Source organism: Aotus nancymaae, unplaced genomic scaffold, assembly GCF_030222135.1.
Source record: "Aotus nancymaae isolate 86718 unplaced genomic scaffold, 86718_ANA_hifiasm-v0.15.2.pri h1tg000049l, whole genome shotgun sequence".
NCBI lineage: Eukaryota > Metazoa > Chordata > Mammalia > Primates > Aotidae > Aotus > Aotus nancymaae.
The window spans coordinates 4,085,320-4,104,316 of NW_026988463.1; the positions used below are offsets into that span (position 1 = coordinate 4,085,320).

An 18,997-nucleotide genomic window follows, 5' to 3' on the forward strand; every position below is an offset into this window, starting at 1 on the left:
AGAGTGAAATTCTGTCTCAAAAAAAGAAAAAGAAAAATTCAGAGAACTTACACTGGCTGATTTTGAGGCTTACTATAAACAGCAGTAACTAAGACCATTTGGTAGTGGAATTAGGATACACAAAATAGAATCAATGGAGCAGAAAACAGAGTCCAAAAATAGACCTACATAAACATGGCCAACTGATTTTCAACAAACGTGCCAGGGTAATTCAATGGAGAAAGACATGGGCTTTCAACAAATGAGCTACGCTAGGTGCAGTGGCTCACGCCTGTAATTCCAACATTTTGGGAGCTGAGGCAGGCGGATTACAAGGTCAAGAGATCGACACCATCCTGGCCTACATGGTGAAACTCTGTCTCTACTAAAAATACAAAAATTAGCTGGGTGTGGTGGTGCACACCTGTAGTCCCAGCTACTCAGGAGGCTAAAGCAGAAGAATCGCTTGAACCCAGGAGGCAGAGATTACAGTGAGCCGAGATCGCACCACTGCACTCTAGCCTGTCTCAAAAAAAATGAGCTAGAATAATTGTCTATTTGTAAGGAAAAACAAATTGTCTATTTTTAAGGAAAACAAATGAACTTCAACTTCTTACATCACACCAAAAACTTAAATTGAAAGGGATCCAAGACTTAAATGAAAAATTAACTTCATACAGCATCTAAAAGAAAACACAGGAAAATATCTTCACAACTTTGAGATGTGCAAATATTTCTAAGGCAAAACACAAAAAGCATTCCATAAAAAATTAATAAACTGAAATCCATCAAAATTTTAAATTTTGAGTATAGTCACCAGAATGGCTACAATTAAGCAGGTTGAAAACACCAAATGTTGGCAAAAATGTGGAGTAACTAGAACCGTCATATGTTGTTGATGGGAGCGTAAAATGATAAAACCACTTTGGAAAACAGTCTATCAGTTTTGTGTGTGGGTTTTTTTTTTTTTTTTTTCGAGACAGGGTCTCTTTCTGTTGCCCAGACTGGAGCGCAATGGTGCAGTCACTGCTCACTGCAGCCTCAACCTCCTGGGCTCAAGTCATCCTCCTGCCTACACTTCCCAAGTAGCTGGGACTACAGGCATGAGCGCCACCATGCCCAGCTATACTTTCTTTTTTTTTTTTTGAGACAGAGTCTCACTCTGTCGCCCAGGCTGGAGTGCAGTGGTGCAATCTTGGCTCACTGCAACCTCTGCCTCCCAGGTTCAACCTATTCTCCTGCCTCAGCCTCCCAAGTAGCTGGGACTACAAGTGTGTACCACCATGCTTGGCTAATTTTTGTACTTTTAGTAGAGATGGGGTTTCACCATGTTGGTCAGGCTGGTCTCAAACTCCCGACCTCAGGCGATCCACCTGCCTCAGCTTCCCAAAGTGCTGGGATTACAGGCATGAGCCACCGGGCCTGGCCTGTCTTTTTCTTTCTCGTACAGATAGCATTCCACTATGTTGCCCAGGCTGGTCTTGAACTCCTGTGATCAAGCAATCCTCCTGCCTCAGCCTCCCAAAAGAGGCATGTGAACTACTATACCCAACTTGGTTTCTTTATTAAACTAGAAAGTAAAATCCTATTACTCAACAATTCCATTTCTTTCTTTCTTTTTTTTTTTCCGCAATTCCATTCCAAATGTCCATGAAAAGCCTTGTGGAAGATTATTGTGATAGTCAAAAAATGGAAGTGGCCCCTGTTGTCTGTCTATAAGAATATGGATAAACTGTGGTAAAGTCACGTATTAGGGAAAGGTAAAGGGTGCTGTCACAGCGACACAGACAAATCTCTAAGACAATGCTTGGCCGGGTGTGGTGGCTCACGCCTGTAATGCCAGCCCTTTGGGAGGCCAAGGTGGGCAGATCACCTGAGGTCAGGAGTTTGAGATCAGCCTGGCCAACATGGTGAAAACCTGTCTCTATTAAAAATATAAAAATTAGTCAGGTGTGGTGGCAGGTGCCTGTAGTCCCAGCTACTTGGGAGGCTGAGGCAGGAGAATCACTTGAACCCAGGAGGCAGAAGTTTCATTGAGCTGAGATTGTACCACTGCACTCCAGCCTGGGTCACAGAGTGTGACGTCATCTCAAAAAAATAAAAATAAAAATAAAATAAAATAACAAATAAAAATTAAAAATATATAATATTGATTATAGTGTAAGTAAACTACAATTAGAAAAAAAAAGAGCCTCTGAAATGAAAGGAATAAAGACAACACAGGCAGAAAGGAAGGGAGACAGGGAGAAAAGGAGGGCCAGCATGAGCTATTTCAGGGGTGGAAAATCACCCACGTCAAACACCACAGGTATCCCCAGTAGGTTGCAGCAAATTCCACTCCGTAGGGACCAAGCTGTGCCCAGGTTCACACCACAGCACTGCAACTATCTGGCATGCTCACCGGTCAGTCCTCATGACCTGCGGCAGGGTACACTCTATCCTGCAGAGACGACCCAGCTGTCACCCTATCCTCCTTGCTGAAGAACGGGCCCTGTGGGGCTGCAGCCCGTCAGCTTTGGGCTGGCCAATCCCTTCACAGGCCCCCAAATCTGAGCTCACGCCCTGGGAGTCGCTTACCAAGCAACTTCGTCATGGCAAGTTGCCCTCCGGGGTAGATTTTCCTGCTCCATGAGAGAGAGATGATATCTGGTGAGCCTGGTGGTTCTATTTCTCATTGTTAATCAGTAAATTGACATCCGATTTCACATTTCAGAAACCATTTGTTTTCAGCCAGAAGGCAGGCGGTGTCTGGGAGTGGCGAGGAATGTGAAGTGTGGCGGTGCACAGCGCATCCAGCACTGGGAAGGAGGCCTCAGACCAAGGCCACCGGGTCAGGACACCTGAGCAATGAATACTCTGTCTCCTTGTCCAAAGACACTTAGCATGATGTAGGTTAAAAACAGCCAAATCAGCCAGGTGCCGTGGCTCACGCCTGTAATCCCAGCACTTTGGAAAGTCGAAATGGGCGAATCATGAGGTCAGGAGTTCGAGACCAGCCTGGCCAACATGGCGAAATCCCATCTCTACTAAAAATACAAAAATTAGTAGGGCGTGGTGGCGCATGCCTGCAATCCCAGCTACTCAGGAGGCTGAGGCAGGAGAATCACTTGAACATGGGAGACAGAGGTTGCAGTGAGCCAAGATTGTGCCACTGCACTCCAGCCTGGGTGACAGAGTGAGACTACATCTCAAAAAAAAAAAAAAAAAAAACTGGAGGAACGTCGCAGCTCTGCCAATCTATGACACCTATGTAAGACTGGGGTGGATAAGAGGAGTTTTGTAGAAGAAAGAAGACAGACTGGGGTCAAACTGGGGACTTTCCAGGTAAAAAGAGGGCTCTCAGAGTAAAAGAGCAGAGGTAGAAATGTGCCCAGACCGAGGGGCCTCTGTTTGACACCGACATGCTCATGGTCAAGGGCGGCAGCAGGAACCAAGGCTGAGGACCGTCCAGATGGAAGGACTCAAGGAAGACTTCCTGGAGGAGGTAGTAGAGGTCTTAAATGATGGGAAGAATTTAGACACGTACAGATAAGCAGGCATGGCAGGGCTGGGGACGATAGCTCACATCTATAATCCCAGCACTTTGGCAGGCCTAGGTGGGCAGATAACCTGAGGTTGGGAGTTCAAGACCAGCCTCGCCAACATGGTAAAACTCCATCTCTACTGAAAAAAAAAAAAAGTACAAAATATTAGCCAGGCATGGCGGTGAGCATCTGTAATGTCAGCTACTCGGGAGTCTGAGGCAGGAGAATCACTTGAATCCAGGAGGTGGAGGTTGCAGTGAGCCAAAATCATGCCACTGTACTCCATCCTGGGTGACAAAGCAAGACTCTGTTTAAAAAAAATAAAATAAAATAAAATAAGAAGTCATGGCAGGAGCTTTCTGAACGTGGTAACCTGGACAATGGCCTCCTCAGAGATGTCCAACTCCCAGTCCCCAAAACCTGTGAAGATGTCACCTTATATGGTCAAAGGGACTTTGCAGACGTGATGAAGGATCTGGAGAGATTAGCCTGCGTTATTCAAGTGGGCCCGATTCAATCACAAGGACCCTGACAAGTGGAAGGCAAATAAGCAGAGTGAGCACCAGCAAGAGACTGGAGCCGTGTGAGGAAGGGGCCATGAGCCAAGAAATGCAGGCAACTCTAGAAGTTGCAAAGGCAAGGAGATTGATTCTCTCTAAAGCCTCCAGAAGGAGAACAGACCTGCAGACACCTTGATTTTAGCCTCATAAGACTCACTTCAGACTTCTGAGCTTCAGGACCGCAGAATAATAAATGAACGTGTGGGTTTTGTTGTTGTTGCTGTTGCTGTTGTTGTTTGAGATGGAGTCTTGCTCTGTGGCCCAGGCTGGAGTGCAGTGGTGTGATCTCGGCTCACTGCAACCTCTGCCTCCCAGGTTCAAGAGATTCTCCTGCCTCAGCCTCCCGAGTAGCTGGCATTACAGGCGCCCTCCGACATGCCCGGGAAATTTCTGTATTTTTAGTAGAGACATGGTTTTACCATGTTGGCCAGGCTGGTCTGGAACTCCTAACCTCACGTGATCCACCCGCCTGGGCCTCCCAAAGTGCCGAGATGACAGGTGTGAGCCACCGCGCCCACCCTTATGTTTTGTTTTCAGCCACCACATTTGTATAACTTGTTACAGCAGCAGTGGGAACTATTACCCTGCAGAATCAGTGGAAATTCAATTCACACATCTCCTGTACACAGTCCCCTCCTCCATACCTCAGGTACATACATTTCCCTCCGGAGATTTCATTCCATCAGAAAGGGCTGGAATGCACATGCACGTCTGCCAAATGTAGGTGCATCCACCACAACTCCATTCATTCATTCACCCAGCAAGTGACAGGAATGGAGCTAAGATCATGGTTCATATCAACACCCCTGCCCTCAGAGAGCACAGAATCGAGGGGGGGACACAGACATGACCACAGGTAGTTGCAACACAAGGAGATAAAAGCTTTTTTTTTAAGCTCATCATCACTGGTCATTAGAGAAACACAAATCAAAACCACAGTGAGATACTGTCTCACGCCAGTTAGAATGGCGATCACTAAAAAGTCAGGAAACAACAGACACTAGAGAGGATGTGGAGAAATAGGAACGCTTTTACCCTGTTGGTGGGAGTGTAAATTAGTTCAACCATTGTGGAAGACAGTGTGGTGATTCCTCAAGGATCTAGAAATAGAAATTCTATTTGATGCAGCAACCCCATTACTGGGTATATACCCAAAGGATTATAAATCATTCTGCTACAAAGACACCTGCACACGTATGTTTCCTGCAGCACCTATTCACAACAGCAAAGACTTGGAACCAACCCAAATGCCCATCAATGACAGACTGGATAAAGAAAATGTGGCACATATACACCATGGAATATTATGCAGCCATAAAAAAGAATGAGTTCATTTCCTTTGCAGGGACATGGATGAAGCTGGAAACCATCATTCTCAGCAAACTGACACAGGAACAGAAAACCAAACACCGCATCTTCTTACTCATAAATGGGAGCTGAACAATAAGAACACATGGACACAGCGAGGGGAACATCACATACTGGAGTCTGTAGGGGTGTGGGGGACAAGGGGAGGGAGAGCATTAAGATAAATACCTAATGTAGATGACGGGTTCATGGGTGCAGCAAACCACCATGGCATATGTATACCTATATAACAAACCTGCACATTCTGCACATGTATCCCAGAACTTAAAGTATAATAATTTTTTTTTAAATAAAGCTTTTTTGTGAGACAGAGTCTCGCTCTGTTGCCCAGGCTGGAGTGCAGTGGCTCGATCCTGGCACACTACAACCTCCACCTCTTGGGTTCAAGCAATTCTCCTGACTCAGACGCACTGCAACCTCTGCCTCCAGGGTTCAAATAATTCTCCTGTCTCAGCCTCCTGAGTAGCTGGGACTACAGGTGCCTGACACCACTCCCGGCTAAGAGATAAAAGCTTTGATGAAGGTAGGCAAAGGAAAATGTGGCACAGAAGAGCCAATGCATCCAGCTTCCCAGACGATGGAGTGTTGTACTACAACAGTTCTTACTCAGCTGGGCAAAGAGGTGAGAGAGAAAAGGGAATGCAATCAGATGGAACCATATTTTTTTTTCTTTTTTTGAGACAGTCTCACTCTGTCACCCAAGCTGGAGCACAGGGCAATGATCACAGCTCACGGCAACCTTGAACTTCTGGGCTCAAGCAATCCTCCCACCTCAGCCTCCTGAGTAGATAGGCCTACAGGCACGTGTGCCCGGCTAATTTTTTTATTTTTATTTTTTTGTAGAGGCAAAATCTTGGACCTTGAACCCATGTTTACCAAATGGAGACTAGAGGAGGTATGGGGAACCATGGACTACTTGGGTATGACCAGAACAGAGGTCAGAGGCTGGGGTAAGTGGTTCCTGATTACCAAATGCAGACAACTGCTGCATAGCGGCTGCTGGGGCCCCTTCTGGGTCAAAGAAAAAAGCTGCCAGGCGTGGTGACTCACACTTGTCATTGGCAGTTTGGGAGGCCGAGGTGGGTGGATCACCTGAGATCAGGAGTTCGAGGCTAGCATCGCCAACATGGTGAAACCCCATCTCTACTAAAAATACAAAAATTAGCTTGGTGGCATGTGCGTGTAATCCCAGCTGCTCAGGAGGTTGAGGCAGAATTGCTTGAACCTGGGAGGCAGAGGTTGCAGTGAGCCTAGGTCACACTGCTGCACTCCAGCCTGGACGATAGAGTGAGATTCTATCTCCAAAAACAAAAGCGGATAAAAGTGCCAGTGCAGGAAGGTTCACGGCAAAGACAGGGAAGGCTCTAGGGACTAGGGACACCCTTCCTACATAACCTGAAACTATGTTCATCGTCATAAAGAGAAGCTCCAGGTAAAAAGAAATACTGGGCTGAGCACCTCTGCCCCTGTTTCGCCTGGGTGACACCTTTGCCTGGAATTTCTCTCGCTTCGAATGCCAGTGCCACTACCAGGGGCACTTCCGCGTGCATTGCTCCCCTGTCACACCCTGTGCCAAGAGGCAACAAACCTTTTCCTTGCCACCTCCACGAGTAAAATAAAGAGAAAGAGATTCCCACCTGGGAACAGACTGACTTCTCAAGCTGGTTTCTGGTCCGAGACATTCTCAGATGGTTTGTATTCCAAATGAAATGAACAAGCCAACTGTATCATCATAGCTGCATGCAGAAAATAGTCACATCTTTGAGACAGCATTACCTATGGATAGTAACCAGATGACGTTTGGTCACAAGGGTGAGAAAATCTGGAGATGAAAAGAAGATGCCAGCCTGGGCAACACAGTGAGACCCCCATCTCCACAAAAAATAAACAAAAAACCACTCTGGCATCTGGCACCTGTAGTCCAGCTACTCAGGAGGCTGAGCTGGGAGGAATACTTGAATCCAGGAGGTCAAGGCTACAGCGAGCTATGATTGCACCACTGCACTCCAGCCTGGGTGACAGAGCAAAACCCTGTCTTAAAAAGAGAGAGAGAGAGAGAGAGAGAAGAAGTAGTAGTGGTGGAAGAAGAAGAGGAAGAGGAGGAGGAGAAGGGAAGGGGAGCAAGAGGAAAGGAGAGGAAAAGACGGTGGGGTTGGGCTGGGCGCGGTGGCTGACACCTGCAATCCCAGCACTTTGGGAGGCCAAGGTGGGCAGATCACTTGCGGTCAGGAGTTCAGGACCAGCCTGGCCAGGGTGGTAAAACCCTGTCTCTATTAAAAATACAAAAATCAGCCAGTTGTGGTGGCACACACCTGTAGTCCCAGCGACTCGGGAGGCTGAGGTGGGAGGATTGCTTGAACTGGGACTCGGAGGTTGCAGTGAGCTGAGATTGAGCCACTGCACACCAGCCTGGGCAACAGGGCAAGACTGCGTCTCAAAAAAAAAAAAAAGATGGGGTTGGAGAATAGAGGGGTGGAGCATCTTCCCTTTGCACAAGGACTGACAGGCCAGACTTCCAAGACTGCAGAGAGCTCTCTAGGACTCCTGGCCTCAGAGAATAAGATCAGGGCTGTGGCAGAGGAGCAGGCTACGAGGCCGACGGGACAGAATCACCCCCCTTGTAGCCCAGGGATCGAACTCCTTTAAACGACTGACTTTGTCCCTGAAGCAGATCTGGGCCAGGGATTGTGTGTAGGAAGAGGAGGAACGCACTGTAGTTCAGACCAAGGGGAAGAGTTTGCAAATTTGTTCTTAATTGTCACTACTTATGTGCAAAGTCTCTGAAGCTTGAGAAGCAACATTTTTTCCTCCTTGAGCAATCAAAAATAAATAAAAGGAGAACTCTCTGTACTTAGGAGATCTGCGTTGGTGTGGGCCCACATGCAGCAGGACATGGCAGAGCGAGTGGGCAAAGTGATGGAGAGCCCTAGCCGAGTTCCAGATGGTACAGGAAGGAGGTTGCAGCTGAGCACAAACAGGAGAGAAGGCTGCTCCAACCAAAGCCGCCGGAGCCACATGTGGAGGAAGTCAGACATTTGCGGTGCACGTGGACGGAGGCTCTCTGGAGAGGGCTGCAGTTGGCATCCGTCATCCCCGATCCTCCTCAGCAACCGATGCTCTGGGCACAGAGGCTGTTGGCTGGGCTAGATTGGCTGCGTGGAGCTTGAAACAGTCTCGCTCTGTCACCCAGGCTGGAGTGCAGGGGTACGATCTTGGCTCAGTGCAACCTCATTCCCTGGGTTCAAGTGATTCTCGTGCCTCAGCCTCCCAAGTTGCTGGGACTACAGGTACACACCACCATGCCCAGCTAATTTTGTATTTTTAGTAGAGACGGGGTTTCGCCACATTGGCCAAACTGGTCTTGAACTCATGGTCTCATGTGATCCACCCGCCTTGGCCTCTCAAAGTGCTGGGATTACAGGCATGAGCCACCGCGCCCGTCCATTTCCACATTTTGAAAAGGACAGAGAGGGGGTGAGGAGGGGCAATGTTCTCTTTAGTAACACCTGAGGCCTGTGGTGTGTCACTGTTGGAAAGGGGCCTTGACACCCTCCACCCCAAACTCGACTAAAATATGTTTCTAGCACCTCTAACCCTAAATCATTGCCTTCTTTCCTCTAGCTTTATTAGTCAGTGATCGTTCTCACTAGGCCAGGAAGTGAGCCTGCAAGGGGGGCACTCCTCCAGATTTTCCATGGAGAGAACCTCTCTGCTGCAAATTCACCAAAAATGTGTAACATTCCCTCCAAAAGGATAAAGTTGGCCAATGAAGTGGCAACCTTTGCTGCCATCACTGCTACTGTTTTAGCTCTATTTTCAAAAAACAGCATATTAAAACAGCCTTATTGAGACATCATAGAACATAAAATTCATGCATCTAAAGTAGACAATTCAGTGGTTTTTATTCTGTTTCTAGAATTGCATAACCATCACCACCACCATCTAATTCACTACATTTCACTATTTCCAGAAGAGACCCCTACCCATTAGTACTCACTCTCATTTTGCCCCAGCCCCAGGCAACCACCAACCTACTTTTTTTTTTTTTTGAGACAGAGTTTTGCTCTGTCGCCCATGCTGGAGGTTGCAATGGTCACTGCAACCTCCACTTCCCAGGTTCAAGCGATTCTCCTGCCTCAGCCTCCCAAGTAGCTGGGATTACAGGCATGCGCCACCACACCCACCTAATTTTGTATTTTTTTTTTTTTTTGAGACAGAGTTTTGCTCTTGTTACCCAGGCTGGAGTGCAATGGCGCGATCTCGGCTCACTGCAACCTCCACCTCCTGGGTTCAGGCAATTCTCCTGCCTCAGCCTCCTGAGTAGCTGGGATTACAGGCACGCGCCACCATGCCCAGCTAATTTTTTGTATTTTTAGTAGAGACAAGTTTCCTCCAGTCAGGCTGATCTCCAACTCCTGACCTCAGGTGATCCGCCTGCCTCAGCCTCCCAAAGTGCTGGTATTACAGGTGTGAGCCACCACACCCCGCCTGCCTGACTAATTTTTGTACTTTTAGTAAAGACAGGGTTTCACCATGCTGGCCAAGCTCATCTTCAACTCCCGATCTCAAGTGATCCGCTCACCTTGGCCTCCTAAACTGTTGGGATTACAGGCGTGAGAGCCACCACACCTGGCCAAAAAGTAAAGAAATTCTATGGCTGGGCATGGTGACTCACACCTGTAATCCCAGCACTTTGGGAGGCCAAGGCAGGAGGATGGCTTGAGCTCAGGAGTTCAAAAACCAGCATCCTGGGCAACAAAGTGAGATCTTGTCTCTGCAAAAAATACAAAAATTAGCCGGGTATAGTGGCGCACACCTGTAGTCCCAGCTACTTGGGAGGCTGAGATGGGAGGATGGCTTGAGCCTGGGGGGCAGAGGTTCCAGTGAGCCGAGATCACACCACTGCACTCCAGCCTGGGCCAGAGTCGGACCCTGTCTCAAATAAAAACCCAAAAAACAAACAGGCTGGGCACCGTGGCTCATGCCTGTAATCCCAGCACTTTGAGTGGCCAAGGAGGGTGGATCACCTGAGGTTAGGAGTTTGAGACCAGCCTGACCAACATGGTGAAACCCCCTCTCTACTAAAAACACAAAAATTAGCTGGGCATGGTCACATACGCCTGTAGTCCCAGCTACTCAGGAGGCTACTTGGCAGGAGAATCGCTTGAAGCTGGGAGGCAGACGTTGCAGTGAGCTGACATCATGCCACTGCACTCCAGCCTGGGTAACAGAACAGAGACTCCTTCTCAAAAAAAACAAAGTACGAAAATTAACCGGGCAAGGTGGCTCATGCCTGTAATCGCAGCTACTCGGGAGGCCGAGGCAGGAGAATTGCCTGAGCCCAGGAGCCAGAGGTTGCAGGGAGCTGAGATTGCACCACTGCACTTCAGCCCAGGCGAGAGAGTGAAACTCTGTCTCAAAACTAAAATAAAATAACACAAACAATCTCATGACCCACATCAAAAGGCGTAGGCCAAGGGTGCCTTTCTTATGACATACAAAATGCCCACTCTTTTTCCCTTTAAAAATAAAAATATAAATTTTTACTAAACAGCTAAACATAGGCAGCATTAGCAAATGCTTTTTAAAGAAATATTACTCGCAGAGTATGCTTTTTAACAATTAACACTCAAGCACAGTTTGATCTTTTCTCATTAACCCTTCACTAATAGCAAACAGGCTTAATCAATCATTTTTGTAAGACTGTATTTACTGAATGCTTAAGTGCAAAGAAGAATGCCAAGTACATAATGAGCATTAATTCATCTACTCTTACTGATGCCAGGAAGTAGATTTTAATATAATACTTATCCCATTTCTCAGAATTAGAGCAGAAGGTTAGAAATATTCAAGAACTTGCCTAAAGCCACAGCCTGGTGTCAGAATTGAGACCCAGTCTAGTCTCTGACCCCAGAATTGAAGCTTGCCTTTATTAAAACACACCTGTTCTCAATGAACATGAAAGCATCCATCCTCTCACCAGTGAGGGGCTCATTTAAACAAATCCACCCCAAAAGCTTTTTCTTAGTGTTCTCTACTAATAGCTTGCAAACTGTCTTCCAAAAATAATTTTTAAGTCTGCATTCTTTACAACAACAACGAAAAAAAAAAACAAAACCTCGAACAATTCAGTTTAAGTACCTTTTTTTAGCAGAAAGTGGTTTTGGAGCAGAGGCAGATGAGAATTCTTGGCCAAGTCTTACATCTTTCAAGGCCTCTACGTGTAATCGGACAACGTGTAATCGGACAACATGTTTTTGTCTTGGTCCCTCCAGACATAGAGCCCATCTCCACCACCATCTCTCCAGAATCCTCTAGTTCCTTCTGAAATAGGAAGGTCATCCCAGCAGCCATGATTCTGGTTTAGCAGGGGGGAAATTCGAAGCAGGTCCCTTTGTAGGAAGTGGGCCTCTCCTACAGGCCAGGCTTCCAACAGCGGGGTCTGTGTTTTGCGACTCCACATTAATCACCATTGACTGCACTTAGGCTGGTTCTCCAGGACCCATTTGGAAATGAGACAAACAGATCCTCCTGGTCTCCGTTTCTTTTTTTTCTTTTGTTTTGTTTTTGTTTTTGTTTTTTTTTTGAGATCGTCTTGAGACAGTCACCTAGGCTGGGGTGCATTGGCACAATGGCTGCTCACTGCAGCCTCTGGCTTCCCGGGCTCAAGCAATCCTCCCATCTCAGCTTCTCAAGTAGCTGGAACTAGAAGCAGGTGCCACCAAGCTCAGCTAATTTTTTGTGTTTTTGTAGAGGTGGGGCCTCACTATGTTGCCCAGGTTGGTCTCAAATTCCTGGGCTCAAATGATCCTCCCACCTTGGCCTCCCAGAGTGCTGGGATAAGGCATGAGCCACCACACCCAGCCTTGGCTGTTCTCTTGAATGAAGGGGATTATAATCTAGGGGTCTCAGGCTGGCCCTTTCTTGCCTTCTGGGTGGACTGGAAGCAGGGACAGCCACTCCACACAGACCGCACGTTGCAGCAAGCACACCGAGGGGTTGCCTTGCTCCCTGACAGCTTCCCCATTCCAACTTAAAGTCCCTTCCTGAAACACAATTGTATTCCTGGCCTTAGACCTCATATGTCCCTGAATCTTTTAAATAAATTCTTCACTTTGGCTTAAACTACTTCCAGATGGTTTGGGTACATGTCATAACAGAATCCCAACTGACAGACTATTAAATTCATTTCTTCATGATTTGTATAACCACTGGAGTTCATTTGTCCTATTGTAGTCCAGATTTAAAGAAGAGGAAAAAATCTCCCACCAAGTGTGGCCCACCAGCAGGAAGAGGAAAGCTCTCCAAACCACGAGGACCAAAGACGGGCCCCATCCTCCTATGCTCCTCTAGAAAATGTGCAACAACAAAATACATAAAATACAGTCTGGTCGCCAAAGAGAAGTCAAATGTTGAACTATGGACAGTAATAGCATTCGAACGCATTCAACTTTAATACTGCATCTGTCTGCAAAAACGAAAACAAAGTAAGTAAAGCTCCTTGGTTAAAAATAGTGCTTTTTGGTCAGGCGCAGTGGCTCACGCCTGTAATCCCAGCACTATGGGAGGCTGAGGCGGGTGGATCACCTGAGGTCAGGAGTTCGTGACCAGCCTGGCCAACATGGAGAAACCCTGTCTCTACCAAAAATATAAAAAATTAGCCAGGCGTGGTGGAGCATGCCTGTAAGCCCAGCTACTTGGGAGGCTGAGGCAGGAGAATCACTTAAACCCAGGAGGCAGAGGTTGCAGTGAGCCGAGATTGCACCATTGCACTCCAGCCTGAGCGACAAGAGCAAAACTCCGTCTCAAAAAAATAAGTGTTTTTTAATTGGCTGGGCCCAGTGGCTCACGTCTGTAATCCCAGCACTTTGGGAGGCCAAGGCAAGCAGATAACCTGAGGTCAGGAGTTCAAGACCAGCCTGGCCAACATGGTGAAACCCATCTCTACTAAAATATAAAAATTAACCAGGTGTGGTTGTGGGTGCCTGTAATCCCAGCTACTCAGAAGGCTGAGGCAGAAGAATCACTTGAACCAAAAAAAAAAAAAAAAGTTCTTTTTTATGCAAACAGGTAAGGGCAAGGGAAAGGATTGTGACTCAGAGGCAAGGAGTAAACTGAAAGGGGAAACAGCATCCTACAGATGTGCCCTTGAGGTTGAGGCCAGGCCAGAGAGGATGGTTCCCTACAAATCCATCTGGACCCCTAGGGAAGCAGGGGAAATTCAGAACTCCTGAGCTTTAATATAAGGGAGAAAGAAGAGGGTAGGGAATCATTTTCTTTTCTTTTTTTCTTTTTTTTTTATTATTTTTTTGAGAGAGTCTCACTCTGTCACCAAGGCTGGAGTGCAGTGGCGCCATCTTGGCTCACTGCAACGTCCACCTCCCAGGTTTAAGTGATTCTCCTGACTTAGCCTCCCAAGCAGCTGGTACTATAGATGTGCACCACCACAGCCAGCTAATTTTTGTATTTTTAGTAGAGATGGGTTTTTGCCATGTTAGTCAGGCTGATCTCGAACTCCTGATCTCAAGTGATCTGCCCGCCTCAGCCTCCCAAAGTGTTGGGATTACAGGCATGAGCCACTGAACCTGGCCCATTGTCTCAGATTAAGTAGCAACACCTCCCTTGGTCCATGTCAGTGCCTTATACTCTATAAATAAACCACTCTCATTCAAACGCACATGGCTTTGCTCAGCTCTCATCAAGCCTGGAAGGTCTTCCCTTCTCCTGTCTACTTAAGCCAGTCCCAGCCATTCCTTAACACCTAGTATAAAAGCTTCCTTCCTCACCGTCATCTCTCTGACATCCCTCTCAACCAGACTCCCACAGCACAGAGAATCACAGCTGGAATGGCTCTGACGAAAGGCCTCCAACTTGGCCATCCCTCCTGCTGAAGCTTTTGATTCTGTGTCTGATGTTGTCTGTTGATTTAGGGGTGTTGGCATTGCTGAGATGGTAACTCTTCAAAGAGGGGAAGAACAGAACCACAAAGAACTTCCCTCCTCCTGTGAGTGATCAAGTCCCAGCCATCTGGAGAAACCAAGGTGAAGAAGTGACTGAGAAGTGTGAAAATTACCCAACCCAGCAAGCCACGTTGGCAGAACAGGATCTTGTCTTTACAGAGATGCCATATTTTCCATAAAAGCGTCTTTGTTATCACCATGTGTTGGAAACTGAAAGGGTAGAGAGAGATAGGGAAAGAAAAATATAAATGACCAGTGATCTAATTTACCAGCAGATAGGCCCAGAAATGACCATCCTGGAGGAATAGCCGGGGAGGTGCCATGACTGCTCACAGTCCCGCCAACATTGTGGTGTGACCATCTGTGTGAGCTCCCAAGCAGCGTCCAAAAAGTCAATCCCACCGGCACACAGACGCTGCCTGGAGCACTTGACCAAGAGGAGTCTCTGTGTTCAGCTCCAGAAGCTGACACTGGCTGGTGGTGATTCTGACCCTCTCACCATCACCCTGCTTGGGTTTAACACCTGCAGGGTCTCAGCTGTTCCTAGGTCTCAAAACAGTAACCAGGAGTCAAGGAATAGAGCTGGGTGCCCCTGACCCTTCCTTGCTGGGGTAACTGACTTCTGTGACGGCAAAAGGCATGGATTAACAGAGCCTAAGGATACAGAATATTTGAAATCTGGGCCGGGCGCAGATTACCTGTAATCCCAGCACTTTGGGAGGCCGAGGTAGGCGATCACCTGAGGTTGGGAGTTCGAGACCAACCTGGGCAACATGGTGAAACCCTGTCTCTACTAAAAATACAAAATTAGCCAGGCATGGCATTGCACGCCTGTGATCCCAGCTACTCGGGAGACTGAGGCAGGAGAATCGCTTGAACCCGGGAGGTGGAGGTTGCAGTGTGTCGAGATCGTCTCATTGCACTCCAGCCTGGGCAACAAAAGTGAAACTCCATCTCGAAAAAAATTTAAAAAGAATATTTGAAATCTACAGAGAAACTTGGTGCCCTTCCTGTCACCGCTGAATTAGCCCTGGGGTTCACAGTCATGTACCAGATACTGACATTTTCGTCAATGATGAACCACATATGCAACAGTAGTTCTTTTTTTTTTTTTTCCTGAGACAGTCTCACTCTGTCTCCCAGGCTGCAGTGGGAATGCAGTGTGGCACACTCTCAGTTCACTGCAGCCTCAACCTTCCAGGCTCCAGCAATCCTCCCACCTCAATCTCCCGATTAGCTGAAACTATAAGCATGCATCACCATACCCAGCTAATTTTTATATTTTTTGTAGAGACAGGGGTCTCACTATGTTGCTCAGGCTGGTCTCAAACTCCTGGACTCAAGCAATCCACCCATCTCAGCCTCCCAAAGTACTGGGATTACAGGTGTGAGCCTCCATGGCCAGCCTGCAACAGTGGCTCTATAAGGTTATAATACAGTGTCTTTACTGTACCTTTTCTATATTTAGATGTGTTCAGATATACAAACACACACCATTATGCTACAATTGCCTACAGTATTCCACACAGTAGTCTGCTGTACAGAGTTGTACTGATGGCCATATAGCACCAGTGTGTAGCAGGCTGTGCCATCTAGATTTGTGTATGTAAACTTTGTGATGTTCGAACGATCACTAAATCACCAAACAATGCATTTCTTAGAACATATGTATTCCTATTGTTAAGTGATGCATGACTATATTTCTATTAATAATCCTGCCATCTTCTTCCCCATCTTCTAGACTTGCTAATCATCTTGAATTCCACCCTTTTTTTTTTTTAAAAGCCTCGTTCTGTCGCCCACGCTGGAGTGCAGAGGTGCGATCTCAGCTCCCTGCAACCTCCACCTCCCGGGTTCAAGCAATTCTCCTGTCTCAACCTCCCAAGTAGCTGGGACTAGAGATGCACACCATCAAGCCTGGCTAATTTTTGTATTTTTAGTAGAGACGGGGTTTCTCCACATTGGTCAGGCTGGTCTCGAACTCCTGATTTCATGATCCACTTGCTTCGGCCTCCCAAAGTGCTGAGATTACAGGCGTGAGCCACTGTGCCTGGCTGATTCAGCCATTTTCTTTCAGCTCCTGTGACCAGCAGGCTCAATGAAGGGGTTCAAAAACTGCCTGGCCACAGGCAGACAGAGAGCCTTTCTCATCAGACTCTGGATTCATGGCTTCCTGGGATTCACAAAGCGCCTAGATGGTAATAAGTCATTTCTGAAGCTTGGCTTTTCATTAATACTGGCCAGTCATGCTTTCTAGCTCCATTTCTGTAAATCATGTCCTGGGTTTTTAGGCTAATGTGCAACTGAATTTGTAAACACAAAGGAAGTGAGAATGAGGTCTCACAAATGCATTACTTGTATTTTGTTCAACAACAAATTTGTCCTGAACGTCTGTTGTGTCCAAGCACCAAGCTCGACCCTGGAGACTGAGAAAAAAGAACTAGAATGACCCTTACTCTAGCGCTTTAATCAAAGTATCCCCTGATCACAGTGGTCATGGTGGAGTCTGTGACGGTTTAGAAACCAGGAGACCAAATTTCCTCAAGTCAGACAAATGAGTGACAACAGAATCAGGACTTCTACAGGCAGGCAGTGGGTGGGGTTCCCGTTTGTGTTCTTCCCTGCCCCCATGATTCTGGGCCTGTCTTCTGTGCCCCAACCTGGACCTCAATAACATCCATATGATGTCACTGTCTAGATGTGCAACAGCCTTGGCAAATTTCATCCAGAGCCCTCAAGCACAGATTAAAAAATAAATCCAGGCCGGGCGAGGTGGCTCACGCCTGTAATTCCAACACTTTTGGAAGGCTGAGGCAGGTGGATCACTTGAGGCCAGGAGTTTGAGACCAGCCTGGCCAACATGGCAAAACCCCATCTCTTCTAAAAACACAAAAATTAGCCAGGCGTGGTGGCAGGTGCATGTAATCCCAGCTACTCAAGAGACTGAGCCACAAGAATCTCTTGAACTCAGGAAGCAGAGGTTGCAGTGAGCCAAGATTACGCCACTGCACTCCAGCTTGGGTGACAGGGCAAGACTCTGTCTCAAAAAAAATAAATAAATAGGCTGGGCATGTTGGCTCACACCTGTAATCCCAGCACTTTGGGAGGCTGAGGCAGGCAGATCAACTGAGGTCAGAACTTTGAGACCAGCCTGACCAACATGGAGAAACCCCATCTCCACTAAAAATACAAAATTAGCCAGGTGTGGTGGGGCGCCTGTAATCACCCACTTCGGGAGGCTGAGGCAGGAGAATCACTTGAACCTGGGAGGCGGTGGTTGCAGTGAGCCGAGGTCATGTCATTGCACTCCAGTCTGGGCAACAATTGTGAAACTCTGACTAAAAAAAAAGAGAAAAGAAAAGAAAACTGAGGCTCACAGACTAGAAGTGATTTACCCAAGTCACACATGTTCTTCTCTTTATACCATTTTGGATCTAGTCTTGGGATTAGATGGGAATTCAAATGGAGATTGGTCAAGCTCAGGCTGACCTTAGTAGCTGATGATCTGAGAGCTTTCAAAGAACTCATATCTTTCTTATCTCATTTGGTTCTTAGAACAATCTCAAAGTAACTATAATGTCACCAGAGATTGGATCAGAGCTAGGCCCCAGTTCTGATTCCAGTGATCTTTCCATGCGCTAGGGGAGGCCTTCCCACACTCACACTCTACTTTTGCTCCTGTGGCTCTAAAGGGTCAAAACCAAAAGAAGATTGACACCCTTCTTTCGTGTGTCCATACAAGTCCTACTTAAAATGACTTAATCTCACTATGTGTTCCCCTGCCAAAAACTGGCCCTAGAAACAGCCCTTCTCCCTTCTGGCTTTAGGATTATTTTACTGTCACCCACCCAAGCAGGAGTGCAGTGGGGGCATCATAGCTCACTGTAGCCTCAACCTCCTGGGTCAAGGGATGCTCCCACCTCAGCCTCCTGAGTAGCTAGAACTACAGGTACACACCACTACACCCAGCTATCTTTTGTGTTTTTTTTTGAGATGGAGTCTCACTCTGTCACCCAGGCTGGAGTGTAGTGGCAAGATCTCTGCTCACTGCAACCTCCACCTCCCAGGTTCAAGCAATACTCCTGCCTCAGCCTCCTGAGTAGCTGGGACTATAAGAGTGCGCCACCATGCCCAGCTAATTTTTGTATTTTTAGTAGAGACGGTGTTTCACCATGGTGGTCGGGCTGGTCTCAAACTCCTGACCTCAGGATCTGCCTGCCTCGGTCTCCCAAAGCACTGGGATTACAGGAGTGAGCCACTGCGCCCAACCAACACCCAGCTAATTTTTTATTTTTAATTCTTGTATTTTTATTATTTTATTATTTGTATTGTTTGTATTTGTTGCCCAGGCTGGTCTCAAATTTCTGGCGTCAAGGGATCCTTCTGCCTCAGGCTCCCAAAGCACTGAGATGACAGGCATGAGCCAAGGGGCCTAACCTAGAACTGATTCTTTAGGACTCAAATGCCACAGGGAATAGAATCCGTTCACTCATTTAGCAAACATTTTCTAAGCAGAATAACACTCTAGGGTAGTCATCAGGAGTTAGAGGAATGAATCAGATATAGTCCCTGCTAACCAGAAGCTCAGAATCTCCTGGAACTGATG

General features: G+C 47.1%; 1 protein-coding gene across 1 annotated transcript in view; it reads right to left on the reverse strand.

Annotated features, from left to right (window-relative positions):
• Window positions 1-18,997, reverse strand: part of ADCY9 (adenylate cyclase 9) — a 207,415-nt gene that overhangs the window by 178,380 nt on the left and 10,038 nt on the right. Inside the window, exon 2 of the mRNA XM_012441936.3 lies at window positions 7,069-7,207. The gene's annotated coding sequence lies outside the window, so the exon portion shown is untranslated. The remainder of the gene's footprint in view (window positions 1-7,068; window positions 7,208-18,997) is intronic.